The following is a 7774-nucleotide window of genomic DNA, read 5'->3' as shown; positions in this document are numbered from 1 at the left end:
CAGGGGCACTTGGGTGGCTCAGTGGTTGAGCAATTGCCTTTGGCTCAGGTTGTGATCCTGGGGTCCTGGGATCGAGTCTTGAATCAGGCTCCCAACAAGGAGCCTGCTTCTTCCTCTGCCTATGTCTCTGCCTCTGTGTGTGTCTCTCGTGAATAAATAAATAAAATCTTAAAAAAAAAAAAAAAAAAAAAGGAACCTCACAATGCAAAGCATTGTCTTGGACTAGCAGTGTTGTATCACCTGGGAGCTTGTTAGAATAGTCCTGGGCCCCATCTCAGAACCCACGAATTAGAATCTGAATGTTATCAAAGCTCCACAGGGATTTATGTGCATGTTAAAATTCCAGAAGCCCTGCTATAGTGCTAAGAATACCAGCTTAGAAGCCAGCAGACCTGGCCCTGGGGTCAGCTTTGTACTCTGCTGTGTGACTTTGGGAAATATACCCTTGGCTCTCTGAGACCTAATTTCTGTAAATTGGAGAGGTGAAAAGAATTTTTTTCTAAGGTGCTATTACCTTCTGCTGGGAAGCTTTGCTTGGGACAGATTAGTGTTTCCTGGAGGTCTCATCTGGCTTTGAAAACCAACCATCCCAAATCATTTCCCCAGTCAACATGCAGGAATCTGGGGTATTCTGAGCTGCTAAGGAAGACAAAGACATCCAATGGTCTTCTGGAAACTGAGAAAGGATAAAAGTCCATAGGACCTTTGGTGTGATGAAACTGGAAAGTCTACACAACCAGTCAAAAGAAAACAGGCACTGATTTGGTGAGGTATGGGGGTGAGAAGGGGAGGCTGTTCCCTAAATACCAGACTCAATTCATGTCTTGCATCCCAGGACAGGTAGTTTAGCACAGTGCTTCCTAAACTGGAACATGTATCAGAATCACCTGGAAGCCCAATTAAAAGCATTGATTGCCAGACCCCACCTTGAGTTTCTGACTCAGGTGGAGCCAAGAATGTGAATGTCTAACCCAGGTGATACAGATGCTGCTGGTCCAGGGACCAAACTTTGAGGACTGTTAGCTTAGGACTTTTGAATCCACTGTCTCTGTGTAGGAGGGATTATTATCCTTACGCTCATTTTACGGATAAGGACCCTATGAATCTATAGTTGATTGGCAGGAAGACAGACTGTAGAGAAAGGTGAGGTAATTCTAGTACCAGTTTCAGTGTGTGGGGGGAGGGTAGGATGGTGAGGGGGGAGTGTTTCCCCACACCATCAAGCAATTCTCCAACGCCAGCTACATATCCTACAATTCAACTCAGTTCTGACACTATCTACCTGGAGATAGAGTCAGATTCCACAGGTAACGTGCTCAGTCATAGAAGGCTGCCCACCTTACCTCTACACCGACCGACTGCGGATTGGAGGTTCCAACAACTCCTTCCTTGAGTTTGATTAATTTGCTAGCGTGGCTCACAGGACTCAGAGAACTATTTACGAACTAGAGATTACCAGTTTATTATGCAAGGATGTAACTCAGGCACAGCCTTGTGGAATGGATGCATGAGGCAAGATCTGGGGAAGGTCTTGGGACTTCCTCTTTGAGCCCATGCTATTCTCCCTCAAACCTCCATGTACTCACCAACCCAGAAGCTCTCTGAACCCTGTCTTTTGAGGTTTTCATGGAGGTTTCATTGCATAGGCATGATTGATGAGATCATTGCCCATTGGAGATTGATTCAGCCTCCAGCCCCTTTCGCTTCCCCGGAGGTCAGGGGGATGGGACAGAAAGTTCCAACTCTCTAATCACATGATTGGTTCTCCTGGCAACCAGCCCCCATCCTTAGAGTAGGTCCAAAAGCCATCTCATTAACATAACAAAAGACACCTTCACCACTGTCATCACTTAGGAAATTCCAAGTGTTTTAAGAGCACTGTGCCAGAAATGAAGGCAAAGACCAAATATATGTTATAAATCACAATATGGCAGGAGGAAAAGGCAGAAACACAGCCAATGTTAGCATGCGAAGTTGGGTGGCTGTCCTTACTCAGAAGTCAATAAAGGAGCAGGGATCAGCCTAAGAATGGGCCAAGGACAGCTGTCCAGGCATGACAGCTGGAGTGCCCAGGGGCTCAATCCCAGGAAGAAGGCAGATGCTGGGACACAGGGGTCTGGCAGCCAGGCTGAGCATGCTGGGAGCTCTCCAGCCCCAAGAAGGATGAGCCCTGGAAATCCCCCTCACTGGGCTGAGGATGCAGGTGGGAAGCACTGAGGAGCTTGGCAGCCCATGACTTCAAGTCTCTCCAAGTCAGGAGCAGTGGGTGGGGAGGGAACCAGAAATGATAAGACACAGTTGTGCTGAGCACAGACTGGGTTGGTGCTACTCCTAGGCTCAGTCACTGGGGAAAGCCACAAGTTAGCTCTGCTGCCCAGGAATAAGCTTCCCTTTGTTGTCTTCCCAGGGGTGGAAGCCTGTGAATCCTGCTAGCAGCTGACAACTGGGGTTACTCACCTATCAAGGCCAGAAAACCTGCACTGTGCCAGGCTCATGGGGAAGTGAGGAGGGAGGTATTTCTGGAATCCAGATGGAGCTCCATACAGCAGGGCAGCTTTCTGAACCTCAGTCTTTTTGTTCACCAGAAGTGGGCACACAAACCCTTTAGAGGTAAAGGTACCTTACAGACCACTTAGTTTACTCCTTATTTTAAAGATGTGGTCAGTACATTTGGGACTGCCTCTCTGTCTGCAACTCCTGTTCCTTAGCTTCTGCTGAAAAGGGCAGCCCAAGGCAGCCATGTTTGTATCAGGTGATTCATCGTTCTTTCCTGGCCATCTCTGTTTGGATGAGAACTAGTCACCTGACCCAAGAGGAACCAATCTATTGGCTGGCCAATGACCAATAGATTCAATCTCTTGAAAATTTGAATTTAGAGAGTCAGTCATTCATTTTTGGGTCCTGGAATTGGAAAGGGCTGGAGTGGTCATGTTAGGCCATTCTGAGCAAACAGGAGGTGAGGGAAAGGAGAAGGCAGGCAGGGAAGGAAGGAGGAAAGGGAAAAATCCAACACCTCCAATTGGATGTTTCACAGGAGCCATAAAACCATTATGCGAAGAACCAAACTTCCTCCAACAGTCTGTTTCTCTTCCCACCGTCAATAGCTCAGTGAAAGGCACCACCACCCATCCAATTAAGCAAACCAGAAATGTTGGAGTCACTGCTGTCACCTCCTTCTCATTCACAACATTCAATCAATCATTGCATCTTGTTTTTACTTCCTTAATATCTCTCAAGCCTTGCTTCTCTCCCTTACTCCTAGTACTCCCCTAGACAGGACAGCATGATCACTTGCCTGGAGCTCTGCAATGGCCTCCCCACATTCCCTGGAATCTTTCCACTCTATATTCCCTGTATAGCCATCAATCTTTTAAACATGCAAATTTGATATCACTCTCCCACCAGAGAGGGCACAGGCCCCACATGATCTGCCCCTGACTCTCTTTCTACCTCTCTTGCCTCTCACTACATCGTTCTCTGCACTCCAGCCACACTGGCATCCTTACAGTTCTCTAATCTAGAATACTCTTCCCTCCCTCTTCTACCTACTACCTGAAAATGGATCCTTTACAGAGTATAAGAGTGAAGATGGAGAGAGAATTTGAGCCCTTGATCACACTGTACCTGAAGCTAGCATGACACTTGCAAATTCCCCTTCTTTTAATCTAATGTGAATTGGAGTTTCAGTCATTCACAATGCAAAGAACCTTGACTTAGTTTGCCTCCTCTGCTCTGAGCTCCTAGACTTGAGGCTTCTGCCTTATTCTTCTTCATATCTCCAGTGTCTTAAAGAAGACCTGGCATTCAGCACTCAAATATTTCTTGAATGATGAACCTAAGTAGTGATGCTAAAGATTGTACTGTAGAAGAAGAACCAGATAGAAGCAGAGGGAGGCATAGAGAAGAGGACCCTCTGCCTGCTTTGAGTGAGCCAACCAAGGAGAGATATCCTTGTGATCAAAGATTCAAGACTCTACAGGGATCCAGCTTGACTTCTTCCCAGTTATCTCTCAGAGGTCACCCAGTCCCTCCTCTGGCTCCAAAGGGGACTATGTTCCCACCATCCATCTTCTTACAAATTGCCAGATCAAAGCCTAACCAGACAAGGTGAAAGCATCTCAGTTTAGTAGCTTCCAAAAAAACCGCTGAACTTAGAAAGCAAAAGAGAAAACCAGAGCCCAAGCCCAACTCTAACCCTTCCTAGGTGGGGCTCTTAGCTTCCCTATCAGTATATTCAGGGTAATGAGATCTGAATCACCCTCTGCCCAGGGTTGACCTGAGATGTATGTGAGTATGAGTTTTAGATGCTATTCTATTATTGCTGTTATCATGTCCTTATATGGTAATAATGCTAAGTTTTCTTAAAACACCACAAAATAGGATCTGCTGTTTACAATAATGAAAAGTGTGTCATTTCAAGACATTCAGAATGAACAGGTGACATACTGGGGTTGAATGATTGATAGAATCTTTTCCCTTAAAATCACTTAAGTAACTGCTTATTCATCAAGAGTACTCCTGCATTATGTTTTAGGACTTTAGGACCTTTATCAAGATTGCCTGAAAGTTCCTTTCAAAGTTTCATCTGAGCCTCACCAAGTTAGATAGTTCTCTTTACTGACTTGTACCCATAGTGCAGATAGAAAACTCAAGCTGGAACAGAGAAGGAAAAAAGAAACTTAAAAAATAAAATAAAATAAAATTATGTGAGCTGTGCAATGCCTTTCCCTTCCTTAACAGCCCATTGCATCCTTTTCAACACCACTGTGGGAAGCCAAAGAAAAAACTGTGCCCCCCCCCCGCCAACCTACCCACCTGGCCAGACACAGACCTCCCCTGGAGAATCTCTCTGGTTGTTACTAGAGTCATTTCAATTTGTAGTCATACACCAAAAAGGGTAAGGGGGGTACAAGGCCAATCAGGGGAAGGTGAAGACTCGGTAGGATCATCTAGCAAGAGAATGAGATACCATTTTCATCTATCGAAGTGACACACTGAAAAAAGCTATAATGCTTACTAGTGGTGACAAGGTGGTAAGATGTGCCACCCATGCTTTTGTGATGTCTACAAAGAGCCTAAAACTGTTCATAGTTTTTGACCCATTAATCCTGCACTTCAGAAATTTGTGAACACGAAGATATTCATGGCAGTATTATTTTATAATGGCTCACCTACATCTCTAGGTTTTGGGGGCTTCTTTCATGTTCATGGCTCTCATATGGACAAGGCTCACTACTGAGTGTTGGGCTCAAGAGCTGTGTCAGTCTAAGTCCTCTCCTCATTCTAGTGGAGGGGGCTGGGGTGGTCCCAGCTTCAGCCTGGGCTATGTTCCTGCTGCAGTGTAGACCTGCCTGGTGTCTGATATATGGATGGGACAGACCCACCCAGGACTCTACCCAAGTAGAGAATTCAACAAAACAGAAAAAGAGGCAAGCCCATCCAAGTCTGCTTAGGCATCAAACCTCAGGGGTCAGAGGGGAGGGGTGACTCTGAGTCTTGCTTGAATCCCAGGCAGAGACAGGACTGCAAATAAACACTGAAAGAGCTATCTGAAACCTCTGAATGACACTAGTCCAAAAAGCCACTCTTCTTAGATCTGTATCTTAAAATGTTCTACAAAATATGGAACAATGCATTGTCATTTCTATGTAGAACTCAGTGTGCTTCTGCCCTAGCAGGTGGCTTAGCAATGGATCCTAGGCCTCTCCATCCTTGAGCCATGAAGGCCTCAAGTGTCTGACACCGATATTGATGAACACCTTGAGGGATGCCACTGAGACTCCAAAAAAGAAAGACAGACTGGAGGTCCTGCAATTTTGCATGAAAACCAGGAAAATACTGCTAATTACAAACAAAGTGACAGTCACCCAGGGAAAACATGAATAAATATATCCCAAACTCTGGGAGTTTTACTGTCGCAAAGTACTTTTATGACCATCTTTTGATTCTTAAAATAAAGGGTTCTTCCTTTTACATAAGGAAATAAGCCTGAGACTACTTTCCTCACCCAAGATCATCTCATGGCTATTGGCACAGTCCAGCATCTCTGGTCCATTTTCCTATGACACAGAATTTACCCTGGACCCGGCCTTAGGGGAGAGGCTCCGGTAGACGCTGTGATCTTCAGCACAGGGTAACCCTCAATAAGCAAGGCTACCTACTATTTCCTCCCTTTATCTCCCAGTGCCTTCTCTTCTCCTTCCTTGGTAGGGCACCCCGGCCTGCATATCAGCACGAGTTTCCCTTCCCTGCTTCTGCCCTCAGGAGACACAGAGAGTAGAAAAGGGCCTGGACCTGGACCAGACCTCCCACAAACCATCCAGAGTATATTTCCAGGGCTTGATGATAAAGGAGTCACAACTTAACCTGGAACATGATCCCCAGACAAGCCTTAGATACTTCTTTGTTGCCTTGATTTGAAGAGCCTTGGATCGGCCAATTATCGTCCCCCAGAGGCTATGCCTCTGCTTTCTCTGGTGGGAGGGGAAAGGTGGGAATAGAATCCAGGCTCAGCTGACCAGGAATAGAAGTGGGTTGGGTAATGGACCTACTGTGTCCTGAATACAATGCTAGACATTTCACAGATATAACCCATGAGGTCAGTTTCATCACTATAAATTTCTAGATGAAGAAAGTGACCCTCATGAGTAATTCTTAGAGTTCTGTTTCTAGTAATGTAATGGCAGAGAAGCTCCCACTAGACCACAAATAACTATGAACTCTGGACAAAGATTTAAAACAAAACACTGGAAAATAATCAGAAGCACGCAAAAACCAGGAGTCTACTTTTACCAGTAGACTGGAGATGACAGAAGCAAATCAGAGACCCCAGAAATAGATCAATAGAAAAGATCCAATGCGAAGAATAAAATAGACCTAGGAAAAGAGAATAAAGCCTCAGGGACTTGTAGGGACAATCGTAAAAGGTCTACCATTTGTGTAATTTTAGTCCAAGAAGGAAAAGAGAGAGAGAATAGAAGCGGGGAAAAAAAAAAAAAAAAGATTTGAGGAATTAGTAGCTGAAATTTCCCCATTTTGGTGAAAGACATAAACTTCTAAACCCAAACATCTTTATGAATCCCAAGCAGAATAAGTACACAACACACACCTAGACATATAATTAAACTATCAAAAAACAAACACAAAGAGAAAAATTTGAAAACAACCAGAGAAAAAAATAATCTCATACAGAGGAAGAAATATAAATATCACTGACTTCTCATCAGAAAGAATGGAGGCGGGCAGCCTGGGTGGCTCAGTGGTTTCATGCCATCTCCAGCCCAGGACGTGATCCTGGAGATCTGGGATCGAGTCCCACATTGGGATCATCGGGCTCCCTGCGTGGAGCCTGCTTCTCCCTCTGCCTGTGCCTCTGCCTCTCTGTCTCTCATGAATAAATAAACAAAATCTAAAAGAAAGAAAGAAAGAAAGAAAGAAAGAAAGAAAGAAAGAAAGAAAGAAAGAAAGAAAGCCAGAAGATAGTGGGACACATCTTTATTTATTTTTTATTTGAGAGAGAGAGACAGAGCACAAGCAAGGGGACGGGGGCGGGGGTGCAGAGGGAAAGGAGAAGCAGACTCCTCACTGAGCAGGGAGCTCAATGTGGGGCTGGATCCCAGGATTCTGAGAACATGACCTGAGCTAAAGGCAGATGCTAAACTGACTGAGCCACCCAGGTATCCCAAGGATGATATCTGTAAAGTACTGGGTGGAAAAAACCTATCAACTCAGAATTTTGTATCCATGAAAAATAACTTTCAAAATTGAAAATGAA

The 7774-nt window shown here is 44.9% G+C and overlaps 1 long non-coding RNA gene across 1 annotated transcript; it reads left to right on the top strand.

The window, feature by feature from the left end:
* Positions 1 to 367: 367 nt before the first annotated feature.
* Positions 368 to 7236, top strand: LOC112677702 (uncharacterized). The gene is made up of 3 exons (XR_003147155.3): positions 368 to 770; positions 2408 to 2610; positions 5679 to 7236. It is a non-coding gene; the product is annotated as an uncharacterized LOC112677702 (long non-coding RNA).
* Positions 7237 to 7774: the final 538 nt, after the last annotated feature.

Source organism: Canis lupus, chromosome 9 (assembly GCF_003254725.2).
Source record: "Canis lupus dingo isolate Sandy chromosome 9, ASM325472v2, whole genome shotgun sequence".
Taxonomy (NCBI): Eukaryota; Metazoa; Chordata; class Mammalia; order Carnivora; family Canidae; genus Canis; species Canis lupus.
Note: the sequence above shows the minus strand (reverse complement) of the source record. Positions and strands in the feature narration are given on the sequence as shown.